This window comes from Bombina bombina, chromosome 6, assembly GCF_027579735.1.
Source record: "Bombina bombina isolate aBomBom1 chromosome 6, aBomBom1.pri, whole genome shotgun sequence".
Lineage (NCBI taxonomy): Eukaryota > Metazoa > Chordata > Amphibia > Anura > Bombinatoridae > Bombina > Bombina bombina.
In genome coordinates, this window is record NC_069504.1 from 280,787,093 (window position 1) to 280,806,899 (window position 19,807).

Sequence of the window (19,807 nt, forward strand, 5' to 3'; positions counted from 1 at the left end):
AGCTGCTACTAAGACAGCATGAAGGAGTAGCCCCCGATCCGGGACCGGATCTGGTAGGGGGCAGACTCTCTCTCTTCGCTCAGGCTTGGGCAAGAGATGTTCATGATCCCTGGACATTAGAGATTGTTACTCAGGGATATCTTCTAGAATTCAAGGATTCCCCTCCAAGGGGAAGGTTCCACATGTCTCGTCTGTCTACAGACCAGACAAAGAAAGAGGCGTTCTTATGCTGTGTAGAAGATCTACTCAAGATGGGAGTGATATATCCAGTTCCAATTACAGAACAAGGACTGGGCTTTTACTCAAACCTGTTCGTGGTTCCCAAAAAGGAAGGAACTTTCAGGCCAATCCTGGATCTAAAAATTCTAAACAAATTCCTCAGAGTTCCATCATTCAAGATGGAGACCATTCGAACAATCTTACCTATGATCCAGGAAGGTCAATATATGACTACCGTGGATCTAAAGGATGCGTACCTGCATATTCCTATCCACAAAGATCATCATCAGTTCCTAAGGTTCGCTTTTCTGGACAAGCATTACCAGTTCGTGGCCCTTCCTTTCGGTTTGGCCACTGCTCCCAGAATTTTAACAAAGGTGCTAGGGTCCCTTCTGGCGGTACTAAGACCGCGGGGCATTGCAGTAGCACCTTATCTGGACAACATCTTAATACAGGTGTCGTCTTTTCCCAGAGCCAAGGCTCACACGGAGATTGTTCTGGCCTTTCTAAGGGCTCACGGGTGGAAGGTGAACATCGAAAAAAGTTCTCTGTCCCTGCTCACAAGGGTTCCCTTCCTGGGAACACTAATAGACTCGGTAGAAATGAAAATATGTCTGATGGAGATCAGAAAGTTAAAGCTTTTAACTACTTGCTGAGTTCTTCATTCCATTCCTCGGCCATCTGTAGCTCAGTGCATGGAGGTAATCGGATTAATGGTAGCGGCAATGGACGTAGTCCCTTTTGCTCGAATACATCTCAGACCACACAACTGTGCATGCTCAAACAGTGGAATGGAGATTATGCAGATTTGTCTCCTCAAATACAACTGGACCAGGAAACCAGAGATTCCCTTCTCTGGTGGTTGTCTCAGGATCACCTGTCTCAGGGACTATGCTTCCGTAGACCGGAGTGGATCATTGTTACGACCGGCGCCAGTCTGTAAGGCTGGGGTGCGGTCTGGGACTCCCTGAAAGCTCAAGGCTTATGGTCTCGGGAAGAGTCTCTTCTTCCGATAAACATTTTGGAACTGAGAGCGATATTCAACACGCTTCAGGCATGGCCTCAACTAGCGGCGGCCAAATTCATCAGATTTCAGTCTGACAACATTACGACTGTAGCGTACATCAATCATCAGGGGGGAACAAAGAGTTCCCTAGCGATGAAGGAAGTATCCAAAATAATCAGGTGGGCGGAGGATCACTCCTGCCATCTATCAGCAATTCACATCCCAGGAGTAGACAACTGGGAGGCGGATTTTCTAAGTCGTCAGACTTTTCATCCGGGGGAGTGGGAACTCCACCCGGAGGTTTTTGCTCAGCTGACCCAGCTATGGGGCATTCCAGAGTTGCATCTGATGGCGTCCCGTCAGAACACCAAACGGATCCAGGTCCAGGGACCCCAAGGCGGCATTGATAGATGCTCTAGTAGCGCCTTGGTCCTTCAATCTGGCTTATGTCTTTCCACCGTTTCCTCTTCTCCCTCGTCTGGTAGCCAGAATCAAACAGGAGAAGGCTTCGGTAATTCTGATAGCGCCTGCGTGGCCACGCAGGACTTGGTATGCAGACCTAGTGGACATGTCATCTGTTCCACCATGGACACTGCCAACGAGGCAGGATCTTCTAATACAGGGTCCATTCATGCATCCAAATCTAGTTTCTCTGCGGCTGACTGCTTGGAGATTGAACGCTTAATTCTATCTAAGCGTGGTTTCTCTGAATCACTTATAGATACTCTAATCCAGGCTAGAAAGCCTGTCACCAGGAAAATTTACCATAAGATATGGCGGAAATATCTTTGTTGGTGTGAATCCAAGGGTTACTCGTGGAGTAAGATTAGGATTCCCAGGATATTGTCCTTTCTCCAAGAAGGATTGGAGAAAGGTTTGTCAGCTAGTTCCTTAAAGGGACAGATATCTGCTCTGTCTATCCTGTTACACAAGCTTCTGGCAGAGGTGCCAGACGTTCAAGCGTTTGCTCAGGCTTTAGTCAGAATCAAGCCTGTCTATAAACCTGTGGCTCCGCCATGGAGTCTAAATTTAGTTCTTTCAGTTCTTCAAGGGGTTCCGTTTGAACCTTTACATTCCATAGATATTAAGTTATTATCTTGGAAAGTTTTGTTTTTGGTAGCTATATCTTCTGCTCGAAGCGTTTCAGAATTGTCTGCTTTGCAGTGTAATTCACCCTATCTGGTGTTCCATGCAGATAAGGTAGTTTTGCGTACCAAACCTGGTTTTCTTCCTAAAGTTGTTTCTAATAAGAATATTAACCAGGAAATCATTGTTCCTTCTCTGTGTCCTAATCCATCTTCAAAGAAGGAACAATTATTACACAATCTTGATGTGGTTCGTGCTTTAAAATTCTATTTGCAAGCAACTAAAGATTTCAGACAAACATCATCCTTGTTTGTTGTCTATTCTGGTAAAAGGAGAGGTCAGAAAGCGACTGCTACCTCTCTTTCCTTCTGGCTGAAAAGCATCATCCGATTGGCTTATGAGACTGCTGGACAGCAGCCTCCTGAACGAATTACCGCTACCAGAGCAGTGGCTTCCACATGGGCTTTCAAGAATGAGGCTTCTGTCGAACAGATTTGTAAGGTAGCGACTTGGTCTTCACTGCATACTTTTGCCAAATTTTACAAATTCGATACTTTTGCTTCTTCGGAGGCTATTTTTGGGAGAAAGGTTTTGCAAGCAGTGGTGCCTTCCGTTTAGGTTACCTGTCTTGTTCCCTCCCTTCATCCGTGTCCTAAAGCTTTGGTATTGGTATCCCACAAGAACAGATGAATCCGTGGACTGGATACACCTTGCAAGAGAAAACAGAATTCATGCTTACCTGATAAATTACTTTCTCTTGCGGTTTATCCAGTCCACGGCCCGCCCTGGCAATTAAGTCAGGTTAAAAAATGTTTTGGTCTAAACTACAGTCACCACTGCACCCTATGGTTTCTCCTTTTCTCCTAACCTTTGGTCGAATGACTGGGGGGTGGAGCTAGAGGGGGAGCTATATGGACAGCTCTGTCAGTATATTTATGAAAATCTTAGTAGTGCTATCCAAATAATATATAAGTTTATGGCAGGGTTATAAACACAATCTTAAAATAATTTTCCTTAAAAATTGAAACCCTAATCAACCATGCATCTACTAGACCATACAATTAATATAAATATCTGAATTCTTTTATTTAGTTAATATCCATAAACATATTGAAGTATATTCGCAATAAAAGGAAATGAAACAAAATTTATATGCGTTAAAACCAACTCTTAAGATATGCTATCCTTCTTACAAAACCCAGAAAGATATACTTTCACAATTCAGCCTTTTATTTATTTAACACAATGGGACTAAAAACCTTTAACATCCAAGCAATACAATTCTAAACAGTGTTTATAAAACAATAGGATAATATATATATTCTGCTATTTAACTGCAATTTATCCTAATACAAAATTGACTTACAATATCAGAACTTGCACAGATGATTTACTTTAAATGTTTGCATACAAATAGGCAGGCTAAGAGCTATCTGAAACAATGGCATACAGTTTAAAAGTATAATCTTCTCTTTAGATCTATTAACTGTAAAGGCTATACATATGACTTATCTTACAGTAAAACTTTTGTATACATCACCCAAATAACAGCAATCCAGTTTCCAAATTTTTGCAACGGATCCAATTTCACACCTCATATAAAATAAGTGTAATTGCAATGGAATAGGAGAAATATGGCCCACTTTGTTTTTGTAGTTTGACTGTGTCCCACGCAAAACAGTTTCAGTCAGTTCAAAAACCTTTTAGACCAGTCTCTTTCCCTCCTTCTGCATCAACTTATTAGTGTAATCATTGGTGTGAAATATGGGTGGCCCTTCGAAACCTTGTCCCTCTATTGGATAATCTGAATATCCCATTTCCAACAGCCAAAAAGCTTTCTGGCTGTAGTTCTCTCATGGCAACACTGGGTGGCATCATTACAAACATGCATAGCAACATTTGAATCAACTTAAATCAGTATTTCTATTAAATGATTATTCATTTTATCATAATTTATTGCAACAACTATTCACAATATTTGTTTTGGATAAGTTATATCTTAATGAATTTTCTGATCATTTTGATATGAAACATCAAATACATCTAGCATTATATTAAAATAACTTATATTTCATAGTTATATCACATCAAATATATATCTCATAGTCATATCACATCAAAGTAACTTCCATATTTTCATCTCACTATATTTTAAAAGATGTATGTGAAACTTTATAAACATTTATTTGCACGTTTATATGATATGACTTAATTCATTTCATGCGGCATTCCGTCTCTTTCTAAGATTGATGCTCATGACCAATGGTTGTCTGCAATAAAAATAGAAATAATTATTAGAGATGATCCAAGCATTAATATGTGTATGGTCCATAAGTATTTATTTATATTCTTAAAAACACAGAGGCTAAGTAAGATCTTTTATGTTTTCAAAACATATATATCATTTCTATGTATATCTGAATTTATTTCCTATAAAAATATCCCCTGCAGCAATTATCTATTTAATACAATGTGCTTAATTTCAATATATATATCATGAACCATTCTAAACATACATGGAAAACTGGCATTGTTCCCCTTGCAAAATGTATTTAATTTGTGTCACCTTCCCCCAAGATGGGGTTTTGCATTACGTCTTCAAATAGAGATTCAGTGAGATAGAACTGTTGTATCACACGTGTCAAATTCCAAAGGGGTCCTTGAACACATTCTTTTCTCACCTCACCAAATGTTCTGAAGTTATAAAAATCTGCATATATAGTCAAATGAATAGGGTCACTGAGCTATTTCCTTTAGAAAAGAAATGTTTGTGTGTTTTACACTACAGGGGTCGTGCTTCAAAAAGGCTCTACTGATCGTCAATCCTGATAGACGTGTATTAGAAGCTGTGTTCAACAAACTCATGTTCAATTAATCCTGAGGTCTCATCTAACATATACAGTGTATAAAATATACATATATATATATATATATACATATATATATATATATATATATATATATATATGTACACACATGTAATATTCATCATAATATTCATATACTCTGACATAAATCCCCCTTCCAACTTCAAATAGATGTAGGACACATGTATTTGAATTGGCTTAAAGTCAGTGGTATTTTGATGAGGATCAACCGTATACCTCATAGACAGTCTCTTATGAAGAAAGTTTGTTATTTTGAGCTTTCATGTTTATCAGTTAGGCATCTTTAAATTACAGTATGTCTTTAGTGCATTTGGGGATATGACACTTCATTCTCCCTCTATGACTTGTAGTTGGGATCTGGGATGATATGCCCGCAATTGATTGATATGTACCCATTTATCTATGAAACCTTCATTTTTGGGGATCCGTATTTTATAGGCCACTGGAGATATTTTGTCAGTAATGACAAAAGGACCTTTCCATGAGGGAAGAAATTTCTTCTCCCTAACCTGATCTCTTCCAAAGTTATAAAGATAAACTTTATCATTTATTTCATATTCCTTTTTGGATGTTTTGAGATCATAATAGGTTTTAGTGGCAGTTGCGGCTCTTTCTAAATTCCTTTGAGCAAATGCAAAGGCATATTGCAGGTGCTTTCTTAGGTTTTCCACATATTGATGTGTATTGGCAGCATTTATCAAGTTTTGGTCTGATGTACGGTACAGCAGATGCTGAGGTAGAACCATTCTTCTACCAGTCATCAGTTCAAAAGGTGACATCTTGGTAGCACTACTTGGAGTTGCTCTTAATGCCATTAAGACTAGAGGTAGTTTTACATCCCAGTCTTTACCTGTTTCACTCACAAACTTTTTGAGGATTTTAACAATAGACTGGTTGTAACGCTCTACACCACCACTTGAGGCAGCTCTATAAGCAATATGGAGCTTTCTTTTAACCCCTAGTATTTTCCACATTTTTGTCATTACTTCGCTAGTGAAGTGGGTCCCCCGATCTGATTCGATTCTTTGGGGCAAACCAAATCTGGAAAATACATGGTTGATGAGTAATGCTGCACATGTTTCAGCACTATTGTTAGGTGCACTAATGCACTCTACCCATTTAGTGAACAGGCATGTCACGGTTAACATGTACTTGTTACCTCTTGATGACCTTGTTACCGGACCAATAAAATCAATTTGTATATCTGACCATGGCATTACCATCCCCCTTTTCTGCAATGGCGCTCTATGCGTTGGTGCAGTGGGTTGGAACTGTGGGCAGATTAAACACCCTTGACAGTAGGTTTGAACATCTTTCAACATGTGTGGCCAAAAAGCATAATCATGCAATATTTCATACGTGAGTTTGGCACCATGATGACCAGATGTGGGAGCATCATGGGCATGTTGAAGCATTAGACCTCTGAACTTGGTGGGTACTACCCACTGCTGGATGCCAGTTTTGGAGGTTCTAATTAACAAACCATCCTGTAATTTGAATTGTGATCTAGATTTCATTAAAATTCTAAGATCTTCTTTGCCAATACAATCATCTTTTGAGATGGGGTTGCTTTCAGGATCTTCTATGTGTTTATAGAAGATGCCTACAATGGGGTCTTCTTTTTGACTAGTGATCAGGTCCTCACTAGGAGAATCCTGACTCCATTGTACCAAGTTAGGCTCACTCTGTTGTTTTGCCTGGTTTCTGGTAATGGCTTCTACCTGAATTGCACCCATTAAGTAGTCAATATTAAGGAGTTCTCCAGTTATGGCTCCTTGTTTGGCTAATGAATCCGCAAGATCATTGCCTTCCTTATCAGGACCTAGAACTCTGGAATGACCCTTGGTCTTTTTCCAGTGTATGGTTAAATCATTGGATACTACCAGATTATCAATCTCGCAGAACAACTTGCCATGCTTGACTGGTTTGTTATTGCTTTTCTGCATGCCATTTCTTTTCCAAGTTGGCAGGTATTCAACAAAACTGTCATGCACATAATTTGAGTCAGTAATGATCACAAATTCATGAATACCATGTTCAATAGCCATTTCAATGGTTTTGAAAACAGCAGTGAGTTCTGCAACTTGACTGGATCTTGGTCCAATTTTGAAACCTATAGATATATTTGGGAATCCATTTGCCCCAGTTATACCAATGCCAGCGACTAATCTGCGCTCATTATCAATAGTGGCATGGTAAGAACAACCATCAACATATACCCAAGGTAATGTTTGACAATGGTCCTCATTGTACATTTTATATGGGGAAAGCAATTGTTCCTCCAGAAAATCATCTTCTGATAATTCTTCCCCAGGATCTCTAGCAGTACAGTCGTGGAGCTCAGCAAGCCCTTGTGCGACTGGATTCTTTTTATTCTGCTTGTAGCGAATTTCTAAGGGCCAGCCTTGTAAGGAAAGAGTCCAAGCTGTTATGCGGCTATTAGACAAATTCCCATCTCTTATTCTCTCACTTTGCAAATATAGCAAAGGCTGGTGGGCTGTTTCTACAATAATTTTCTCGCCCTGTATATAGCTGCGGAAATTTTGTAGAGCCCATACGGTAGATAAGAGGGCTTTTTCGCAATCGTTAAACTTTATTTCTACTGGGGATAGATTTTTGCTCGCATAGACAATGGATTTGTTCAAATTTTCATGCTTTTGGTATAAAACAGCACTCATGCTTATATCTGTGTAACCTGTCTCTAAGAAGAAAGGTTTACCACCTTCAGGGTACGCTAAGCAAGGTGCTTGAGTGAGTTTTCTTTTCAGCTCTCTGATGGCTGTCTCTTGAGACTCACTCCAGTGCCATTTCACATCCTTCTTTAGAAGAAGTAGTAGTGGTTTAGCTAATTCCGCATAATTATCAATGAATTTGCGAGAATAATTCGTCATACCCAGGAATGATCTCAATTCCTTTAAGTTAGTTGGGTTTTTAGAATTCACTATCGCTTCCACCTTTTTCTTCTGGGGATTTAATCCGTCAGAGGTAACTTCATGTCCCAAGAAGTTTACACGAGTGCGGCACCATTGAGCTTTTTGTAGGGATAATTTGACACCTGCCCTTTTAAGTTGGCTGAGGACGTGTTTAAGCTCTGCGATGTGTTTTTCAAAGTCTGTGCTTTTGATTAAAACATCATCAACATAAGATAAGGTCCCCCTTTCCAGTGCGTCAGGCATAGCCTTATGCATGAATACAGCAAATTCATGTCCAGAATTTATGTATCCAAATGGAAGTCTCTGGAATGCATACTGAACCTTTTGGAAGGAGAATGCTAGCTTATATTGGTCCTCTTCATGTACCTTTATGGTCCAATATCCCTGTGCACAATCAATGGCAGTGAATATTTTGGATCCCTGCATTTGTGCTAGGCACTGGTCAATGTATGGTACAGGCCAGCCAGACATGTATACTCGTTTGTTTAGCTGTCTTAAGTCAGCACACAAACGCCATTGTCCATTGGGCTTAAGGACACCTAGAATAGGATTATTATAAGAGCTGTGCACCTGTCTGATAATACCTCTTTCTTCCAAATTCCTTATGATCTCTGCAAGAGAATCATATGAGGCTAAGGGAAGTCTGTATTGTTTGACAAATACAGGTGGCGCATTAGGATCTGTTTGTATTCTTGCAATGTGCAAGTCTGTAGTACCACAGTCATAAGAATCCTTAGCGAAAATATCCTTGTATTCCATTAGGAGTTCTCGCAGCTGTTGGCGTTCGTCATCGCTGGAACAGCCATTAGCTAAGGATATTTGCTCTTTGACTATTTGCTGAAATCCTGGAAAGATTTCAGGCTGTCCTATTTCATAGGCTTCTTCCAATCTAGAGGTGAGATCCCCTTGATTATAGTTTACATTGCTCCCATGACTCTGGGTATTGGGGTAATCTTGCTGTTTGATTGGCTGATCAAACACTAGAGAGGCTTCTTCAATTTTACAGATGCCTTCCTCTGAGCTGAAGGGATAAATAGACTGAATATTAAATAGACCCTCTGGCATAGATGCAAAGGATTGTTCTATTAATTGTTCTTCAGTTAAATATCCTTCAGGTATTAGCCCAATTACATTATTCTGGAATCCAAAAGTGTAATAACTTGATTCCAGTGCATATCCTATGGTAGTTCCCTTGGATAAGGTTATATCCTGTGGGGTCATGTTATGTACAATAATATGTATTGGAATAGTTCCAATATTCAGCATAGGAGTGTAGGTCACTGTGACACCCAGATTTTGTATTCTATGGGAGAGGCAAATCAGTGTTCCAGAAGTTTTTAATTTCTGACCTCTCTTTACCTGTAAGGGTAAAAGAAATTTATCAGCCCCAGCAGGAATTATAACATCGCTAGATACCTGCATATTCACAGCATATGGCAATTGCTGGTTTGATTTCAGGGCTGCATTTTCATCCTGAAATACTTCAGGGTCCCCCTTTAACCTGCTCCAGAGGCAAGAATTAATCAAATCTATTTGTATGGCACATCTATGTAAGATATCATTGCCAATGTATATTTGATTATGGGGAGTATTTAAAACTAAAAACAGGTGCTTCACTGACTTATTACCAATAGAGATAGATAATAAGCACTTAGCTGTGATGTTATAGCTTTCAGACCTGTCATCCAGGCCGTTGACGCAGTGGTCTTGGGGAGAAAGATATTTAATCACTTTAGGTTCAGCTATTTGCGCTAATAAACCTTCGCTTATATAGCTAGCTTCCTTTTTTAAGTTTATTTTAGCATACTTGGTTTTACCAAGGTCATGCACTTGTATAGGGATAAATAGATCCTCTTTAACTCTCTCAATTCCTGTGAGGTATTGAGCATGGTCTCCCCCTTTAGGGATTTTAGGATCCCCCTTGTGGAGTGATATGGTTAATATATCGCCATCTAGGGAGATATTCGCTATCTTTCCGGGCAAAATTTTAAAAGTATTACCATTAGAGCCACTAAAAGGAGTCTGATCATCTATTTGTAGAATAGTGATTTCAGGTACAGAGTTATTCCTGAAATGAATCTCCACAGCATCTGGTTTCTCTTCCACCACGTGACAGCTATGTCGGGTGCGAGATATACCAGATTTTTCATAATTGATAGGCCGTTTAACTTGTGACCAAATTACATTATTTATGCAATCAATTATGGTGCTTAATCGTTTCAGGAGATCACTACCAATAATTAAACGATCAGTTGGCAGATCCACTATAATGACAGGGTGTCTTATGACCCTGTTCCCCAATTTAAATTTTAACCATGCAGTACCGTAGACTTTTAGTGAGTCACCCCCAACACCTATTAGAGAACCGTCAAATTCTCTTATTTTAGGTTTGTGGGGTGTTAGCTCATTTAGCTGTGTGTAGTACCTGTGGGATAAGATAGTTGCCTGTGACCCAGTGTCAATTAATCCCCTGATAGGGTTGGAGACTGAATCTTGCAGCTCAACTAATACATAATATCTTCCTGCAGTTTCTACCATTTCACACATAAAATTTGCATTCTTGTACATCTGTGGGCTTCGCCACGTTTTACCTGGATCCGCTGTGTCATTCAATGCAGAGGAAATTTCATACCTACCTGTTTCCCCTATGACAAGGTCAGCTGGGTTCTTGTGTATTGCATCTGTGGAAATAATGTTAAGAGAACACTGCAGAGGAAAAGTTTGGTTAATTTTTCCCGGCTGATGTCGCTCATTGTCACAGCTAATTTGTCCGTTTCCGGTCTGTATATCTCTCCCCTCCCCTTCAGGTGATACTGCAGTATTTATGACTGTGCCTGTGGTCCACTGCTGACCACTGGCTGTACCCCTAAAAAAGTATTGTTCGGTTGCTGAGCCGTAGATTTTTGACTCATATTAGCGATTTGTTCGCTCAACCGATTTAATTGGGTAAACAGCATATCTACCTGATTGTACAAGTTACCTCTACCCCTGGGCCTATCTCTTGGTGCCCCATTGTACTGATTCCTGGACCATTGGGTTCCCTCAGAATCAGGGCCGCTATTTCTATTCTGGCGTGGTTGCCCCTGGGGTTCAGCTTGTTCAGCATTAGTACTTTGGGGAGCATTATATACCTGGGGTGTCTGGTTACCCTGAGAATATCTTCGCCTCCTATTGTATCTACCCTTGCGCGGATACCAATTATTTGGTGAGTATTCTCTTTGTGAGTAATTATTCACCTGATTATGTCCCCCACTTTGGTTATAGTCTCCCTGCGCCTCAACCTGTGTAGGGGGAGGGGCAGAATTAAACCTCTGTGGAGATGGCCTGTTTTGACTGGCCACCTCTGCATAAGTCCTCTTGTTAGACTCCAAATTGAGGGGGCTAGGTGACACCCTAGTTTCTGCCACAATTTTGGGTTTTGACTCCTTTTTAACCCCCTGCTCACTGGACTGCTGAATAGAGTATAACTTCGTACTCTCTTTGATCAGCCATTCCAATGAGCAGTCCTCATCAAAATCTCTAGCTAAGTTGATTTTGATGGGTGTAGGCAATGCTTCAAAAAATAAATTTACAAATTCTGAGCCATCAAATCTGGGATTATCTTCAGCCATACTGTACGCATTTTTCAATACAGAAAGGAATTCGACTGGACTCTGATTTGCACGACACTTTAAACCATATACCGCTATTTTCGCGGCAGTTTTAGTGCGATATTGCCCGAATTCTTTTCTGCATTGTTGTTTTACCCCATTCCAGGAATGAATATTCATATCCTTTAGTGAAACAAAGAATTTGTGATGCTTACTGTCAAATACCCAAGGCAGAAATTCAATTTTCAATTTCTCACTTGTAACATTCATTATAGCTAACGCATTTTCAAAAGCCTGTAAATGATCAATTACAGATGTTGTTCCCTTATTGGAGAATATAGGTACTGCGCGTTGTACGAAGGTGATTATTTTATGGGAATCATAGACTTTATCAGACTTATTTTGGGATTCTCTGTTAGAGTTTCCCTCCCCCGCATCAGCTGCGCTACAGCTGTCCTCTGGATTTACATCCTGAGGGGATTGTCTATTTGGGAAATCTACTTCTGACCCGTTAGGGGTCATTTGTCTATGTTGTTCTATATATTTTCGTACCTCGTCCCTAACGCGTTCGCTAAAGGAGTTAGCATTATCTGTATTATTCTCATTGCTAATATAGGGGTTTTCATTATGGCGATATGACCTTTTTACATCGCTTAATTCTCTCTGGCTTTGCGCAAGCTGTTTATTTAAATCTTGTATCTGCGCAATTAAGTCTGTATTATGCTTATCTAAGGCGGCTAGGTTTTGGGCAAATTCATCCATTTTATTTTTAGCTATTTTTAAACCCTCTTCCCGTCTGCGCGAGGAACGAATACTATTTTCTAGCTCCTGTATTTGCAATCGTTTGTCTGTGACACAAAACGATATTTCGTCAATTATGCATATTAAAAGGGGCCAGGATTTTAGTATTAGTTCATTTCGCTTTTTGGGAGCTTCGCATTGATTAATCATTAATAATTCCTGGAAGAATTCATTCTCTTCATTCCACATATTATTATTAACGGTAATATTTTTAGCCCTAGTTTCAAGCATTTCCATAAAATCATTTAATTCACCCGCAATATTAAACTTCCCTTTAAGGTAACTTAAGATATCTTTCTTAAGGACCTGACCTTTAGTAATAGGTATGGTTATGGGACCAATTTCATTGCTATGTATAGAATTAAATGAGTCACTTCTGGCTACAGACATTATTGTATTGGTTTAGTACTTAGTTAAACTAAAACGCTAATACAATTTTTGCCAATAAAAAGAGAGAAGGAAAAATTTTATATTTCAAAAAAAAATATTATTAATTTTGAAATATGAAAAATTAATATTCCGAAATATGAAAAATTAATATTTTTGATTAACTTTGAAAATATGAAAAATCAATATTTTTGATTAATTTTGAAATATGAAAAATTAATATTTTTATTAATTTTTCAAAATTAATCTTTAATAATATTTCAAGATATTAATATCAATCTCGAAATATGAAAATTAATATTTCAACCTTTCAAAAATTATATCTTCAAAATATTAATATCGAAATATGCAAAAAAATAATAATTCTCTCTTTTATAATAATTTCTATTTACTTACAAATATATTATATCAATTATGATGGAATATTAATAAATCTCAGCAGTGCCTCCAATTATTATGTCAGTATATTTATGAAAATCTTAGTAGTGCTATCCAAATAATATATAAGTTTATGGCAGGGTTATAAACACAATCTTAAAATAATTTTCCTTAAAAATTGAAACCCTAATCAACCATGCATCTACTAGACCATACAATTAATATAAATATCTGAATTCTTTTATTTAGTTAATATCCATAAACATATTGAAGTATATTCGCAATAAAAGGAAATGAAACAAAATTTATATGCGTTAAAACCAACTCTTAAGATATGCTATCCTTCTTACAAAACCCAGAAAGATATACCTTCACAATTCAGCCTTTTATTTATTTAACACAATGGGACTAAAAACCTTTAACATCCAAGCAATACAATTCTAAACAGTGTTTATAAAACAATAGGATAATATATATATTCTGCTATTTAACTGCAATTTATCCTAATACAAAATTGACTTACAATATCAGAACTTGCACAGATGATTTACTTTAAATGTTTGCATACAAATAGGCAGGCTAAGAGCTATCTGAAACAATGGCATACAGTTTAAAAGTATAATCTGCTCTTTAGATCTATTAACTGTAAAGGCTATACATATGACTTATCTTACAGTAAAACTTTTGTATACATCACCCAAATAACAGCAATCCAGTTTCCAAATTTTTGCAACGGATCCAATTTCACACCTCATATAAAATAAGTGTAATTGCAATGGAATAGGAGAAATATGGCCCACTTTGTTTTTGTAGTTTGACTGTGTCCCACGCAAAACAGTTTCAGTCAGTTCAAAAACCTTTTAGACCAGTCTCTTTCCCTCCTTCTGCATCAACTTATTAGTGTAATCATTGGTGTGAAATATGGGTGGCCCTTCGAAACCTTGTCCCTCTATTGGATAATCTGAATATCCCATTTCCAACAGCCAAAAAGCTTTCTGGCTGTAGTTCTCTCATGGCAACACTGGGTGGCATCATTACAAACATGCATAGCAACATTTGAATCAACTTAAATCAGTATTTCTATTAAATGGTTATTCATTTTATCATAATTTATTGCAACAACTATTCACTGAAACATCAAATACATCTAGCATTATATTAAAATAACTTATATTTCATAGTTATATCACATCAAATATATATCTCATAGTCATATCACATCAAAGTAACTTCCATATTTTCATCTCACTATATTTTAAAAGATGTATGTGAAACTTTATAAACATTTATTTGCACGTTTATATGATATGACTTAATTCATTTCATGCAGCATTCCGTCTCTTTCTAAGATTGATGCTCATGACCAATGGTTGTCTGCAATAAAAATAGAAATAATTATTAGAGATGATCCAAGCATTAATATGTGTATGGTCCATAAGTATTTATTTATATTCTTAAAAACACAGAGGCTAAGTAAGATCTTTTATGTTTTCAAAACATATATATCATTTCTATGTATATCTGAATTTATTTCCTATAAAAATATCCCCTGCAGCAATTATCTATTTAATACAATGTGCTTAATTTCAATATATATATCATGAACCATTCTAAACATACATGGAAAACTGGCATTGTTCCCCTTGCAAAATGTATTTAATTTGTGTCACCTTCCCCCAAGATGGGGTTTTGCATTACGTCTTCAAATAGAGATTCAGTGAGATAGAACTGTTGTATCACACGTGTCAAATTCCAAAGGGGTCCTTGAACACATTCTTTTCTCACCTCACCAAATGTTCTGAAGTTATAAAAATCTGCATATATAGTCAAATGAATAGGGTCACTGAGCTATTTCCTTTAGAAAAGAAATGTTTGTGTGTTTTACACTACAGGGGTCGTGCTTCAAAAAGGCTCTACTGATCGTCAATCCTGATAGACATGTATTAGAAGCTGTGTTCAACAAACTCATGTTCAATTAATCCTGAGGTCTCATCTAACATATACAGTGTATAAAATATACATATATATATATACATATATATATATATATATATATATATGTACACACATGTAATATTCATCATAATATTCATATACTCTGACAGCTCTGCTGTGTGCTCTCTTTGCCACTTCCTGTAGGGAATGAGAATATCCCACAAGTAAGGATGAATCCGTGGACTGGATACACCGCAAGAGAAAGTAATTTATCAGGTAAGCATAAATTCTGTTTTTTAACTTTTTTGGGCACTTTGAAAAAGAGCTGAATGCCCTTTTAAATGCAGTGAAAAAAAGCTAAATGCCCTTTTAATGGCAATGCCCATACAAATGCTCTTTTCAGGGCATTGGATAGATTAGGTTTATTAGTTTTAGGTTTTTTTTTTATTTTGGTGGGGGTTTTACTGTTAGGGGGACTTTGTTTATTTTTAATGTAAAAGAACTGTTTAACTTAGGGCAATGCCCTACAAAAACCCCTTTTAAGGGCTATTCATAGTTTAGCATTAGATTAGGGGGTGTTTTTATTTTGGGGGGCTTTTTTATTTTTATAGGGATTAGGTTTAATTTTTTTATTTTGGATAATGTGTTTATTTTTTTTATGTATTTCTATTTTTTATTTTTTCTAGCTTTGGGGCTTGTATTTACAACATATAGACTTCCCTCTTGGCAGGCTTATCAACTAGTTTTTAATAATATGTTTAAGTTTACAGGAGAGTGGTGCACTGCCAATAGAATTTAAAGAGACAGTCAGCACAATTTTTTTATTGTTTAAAAAGATAGATAATCCCTTTATTACTCATTCCTCAGTTTCACATAACCAACACTGTTATATTAATATTCTTTTACCTCTGTGATTACCTTGTATCTAAGCATCTTATGACAGCCCTCTGATCACATTACTTTATCTATTGAGTTGCATTTAAGCCAATTAGTGCTGTGTTGTTAGAATCCACGGGTGTGAGCTCAATTTTATCTATATGGCTCACATGGACTAGCACTCCCCTGTTGTGAAAAGCTAATACAAAACATGTGATCAAGGGGCTGTCTTTAGTGACTTAGAAACAGACAGAATTTTAGAGGCTTAAAGGTTATAAAGTATATTAATATAACCATGTTTTTTTTGTTCAAAGCTGGGAAATGGGCAGTAAAGGCATTATCTATCTTTTTAAATCAATATTTTTGTGTTGACTGTCCCTTTAAGGGAGGATGTACGATTAGTGTATAGGAAAGAAACGCTGTTGAATGGCGATGGAATTACTGTGCTGGTGTATAAGTGAATTAGAACAGCTAAGGTGTTATGTTTACCTATGCTGTGGATTGATGCATTGAGAACGTATCCCCCTCCTTGTCCAAGGAGAAGATAGAAGAGGAAAGAAGTGATACAGGATGAGAAAAATAAGCAGTTCGAGAGTACGTCTGCTGTATGAAACTGTAAAAGATAAAAAACATTATAAACCAACAATACCGCTATATAACAAAATACATTGTAGGGGGGACATAGTGATTTAGGATGAAAATCACATAGTACAGCATTTTCCAACTAGTACATACTTAAATTAATGATATACCTTTTCAGATAGGCCACTTGCACAAGACTAGTTAAGGGGTAAAGGGGGGGAAAGTGGATATGTACTTTTTTAGGTATGTAGACGCAATAGGTAATTGGAACAAGCCAATATCTATACACAACTGGAGAAATAGGCTAAGAGACAAGAGTGGGCTTCAACACGTCTAACCAGGTCCTCTGGGAATAGTGTCTCTAGCTAGTGGACTTGAGGCTGACTTTGTATCTTTACTTTTTACCTTTGACCATTCCACCCTTTGATACTTCAGAGCAGAGTGAACTTGTTAATCATCTGGTGTCCTGTAGGTGACTACTTGTGATCCCTGAAGGACTTCAATGCTGAAAGGAAAACCCCAGAATTTTCAGGTCTTGTTTGTGGTTGGTTAGGTACTTTGCTACTCTCCGCTTATTTAAAGTGATAAAGCTCAAGTTTGTGAAGATTTAGTGATTATTCGTACTTGATTTGGCAAAGTTTTCGGCAGCAGCCATGATTTTCTCATTGTCTTTGAAGTTTTGGAACTTTAGGATTATATCCCTTGATGGTTTATCATCTGGAGGTTTCGAGGGGAGTACACTGTGGGCCCTTTCAATGGGCACTTCAGTCAAATCTTCCATTTGAGGGAGAAATTGTATTGAGGAATTTTTATTGGGTAATATCTTCTTGGTAGTTTCCTGTATATAGTGACATTATTTCATGCTAGTATGACAATATTCATTTATTTAGCTTATTTTGCTTTTTCACATATACATATGCTTATATATAGATGTATTGATCCCAATCTGTTGTAGAACTGTTTTATATGCAAGTTTCCTGTATATAGTGACATTATTTCATGCTAGTATGACAATATTCATTTATTTAGTTTATTTTGTTTTTTCACATATACATATGCTTATATAGAGATGTATTGATCCCAATCTGTTGTAGAACTGTTTGATATGCAGCCTTTTTCGTCATTTGGTTCCTATTTCCTATATCATATGAGTTTATTCATGCCTAATTCTTTTGCAGCACTGTTGAATTGTAGCCGTTTCTATCGCTAGGTTCCTATTTCCTTTTCCTTTTTCATATGAGATTATGCTAAGCCAGTGCTTAACACTTATTTGCTTATCCTTTAGCGTTGAGAGAACTTATGCATATATTAATATTATTATAAGTTACTGTGATAACATTTTGATTCTGTCCATTACTATGCACATATTTTTCTATTACAATGTATATAACTTTTTTGCTACTGTTTTTTATGCAGTATATTTTGTACTATGAGTTTTTTCTTACACTGACTAATGTATTTCCATATATATCTGTGAGCTATTTGTGGGTGTGTTTTAGTATAGCATGTTAGTCTATCTAGAAAGGGTGGTTTTAATTTTAATTTTTGACCAATTGTATCAGTTTACTGATTATTTTAACAGGTGTGTCTCTAGGTACTACAGGCTATGATTACGGCTTTCAGGCTGAAACGCGTAAGCCATTAGTGCCACACCATTTGCTGTATGAAAGTTTGATGTTGTTGCCATTACCAAGATTTTGGATTTTATCGCAATGTTGTCTTATCTGAAGACGTAATAAAGTTTGGATTTTACTTTACCCATTTCGTGGTGAATCGTTCATCTGTATATATACCAATATCTTCTTGGTGACATGTTGGGGATTTTAAGATTCTGTCTACGTCCCCTGTTATCCAGATCTTCAAATTGCAGTTGCAACTGTTGTATTAAAGGGACACTGAACCCAAATTTTTTATTTCGTGATTCAGATAGAGCATGAAATTAATCAACTTTCTAATTTATTCCTATTATCAAATTTTCTTCATTCTCTTGGTATCTTTATTTGAAATGCAAGAATGTAAGTTTAGATGCCGGCCCATTTTTGGTGAACAACCTTGGTTGTTCTTGCTGATTGGTGGATAAATTCATCCACCAATACATATCTAGTATAGAGAAATGTAGGAGAGCTAATGGTAGCTGATTTGAAAGGTATTACCTTCTAGATGCGCGTCCTTTTGGACACTGTCCTTATGGCTTTAACTGTGGGGAAACATTTTTTCTTTCTTTTTTTTTCTTTTCTCTTTTTTATGGTATTTGCAACAACAATAAAAAAAGAGAATATCTAAGATGGCAGTAGACCTGAGAGGCCAAAGATATGCCTGCTGAGGGTGAGCTTTTATAGAGCTGTGCAATGCAGTAAACCATACCCTAATGACAGTAAGTCCTGGGGGATGTCCCTGTTGGGATATTTGCTGCACTGAAATGGTGGTGCAGCTCACTGCAAGGGCCTGGTACTAGTGGGGATCTGTTGCTTTAGGGCTCGTGCACTAGGCCTCAATCTCTCAACTCACAAAGCCACTCACCCAGCATTCCAGGTGGGTAGCAGGGTCTATCCTGTTTGCTGCTCTCCACGTGTTGTATAATTATGTCAGCGTTCAGATCACATGGTTGCTGTTAAGATGTAGGGTAACGGCCGTACCATGTGGGATGCAGCCCAGAGTCTCTGCAGCAATCATGAAGATGAAGGGCCTTCCGGTCTGTATATGTGGTCCGCAGCAGGACCATCCGTGGGTAGTACAGGACAGACGAAGTTAGCGTAGCTATGATTGACTTGTCAGCAAGTGGAATAGCACATAGTTTTTGCTTTGAAAGTTGCCAGTGTACCGGAGCTTCAGATTAAGTGGCCATGATGGTTGCTAGCCGGCTACCTAGCGCATCTATATACTTTTAATTAATAGATAACACAGCAAGGGCTATTAGCGTGTTCATTGCGCTCATTTTACAAGTGGTGAGGTGTTACACACGAGCTCAATCCAAAAATCTCAATCTCTATAATTTAGGGCTTTTTAAGAACTGAAGTGAACTATTATCAATAATAGAATGGTACAGAACTACTATACATAAAAACTCCACTACTTGCACATAATCTACTTTGAGCTCCCTCGGGTTAGAGTTCGAGTGATATCTAA

The 19,807-nt window shown here is 37.5% G+C and overlaps 1 protein-coding gene across 1 annotated transcript in view; it reads left to right on the forward strand.

Annotated features, from left to right (window-relative positions):
* NTN4 (netrin 4) overlaps positions 1-19,807 on the forward strand; it is a 294,924-nt gene that overhangs the window by 131,823 nt on the left and 143,294 nt on the right.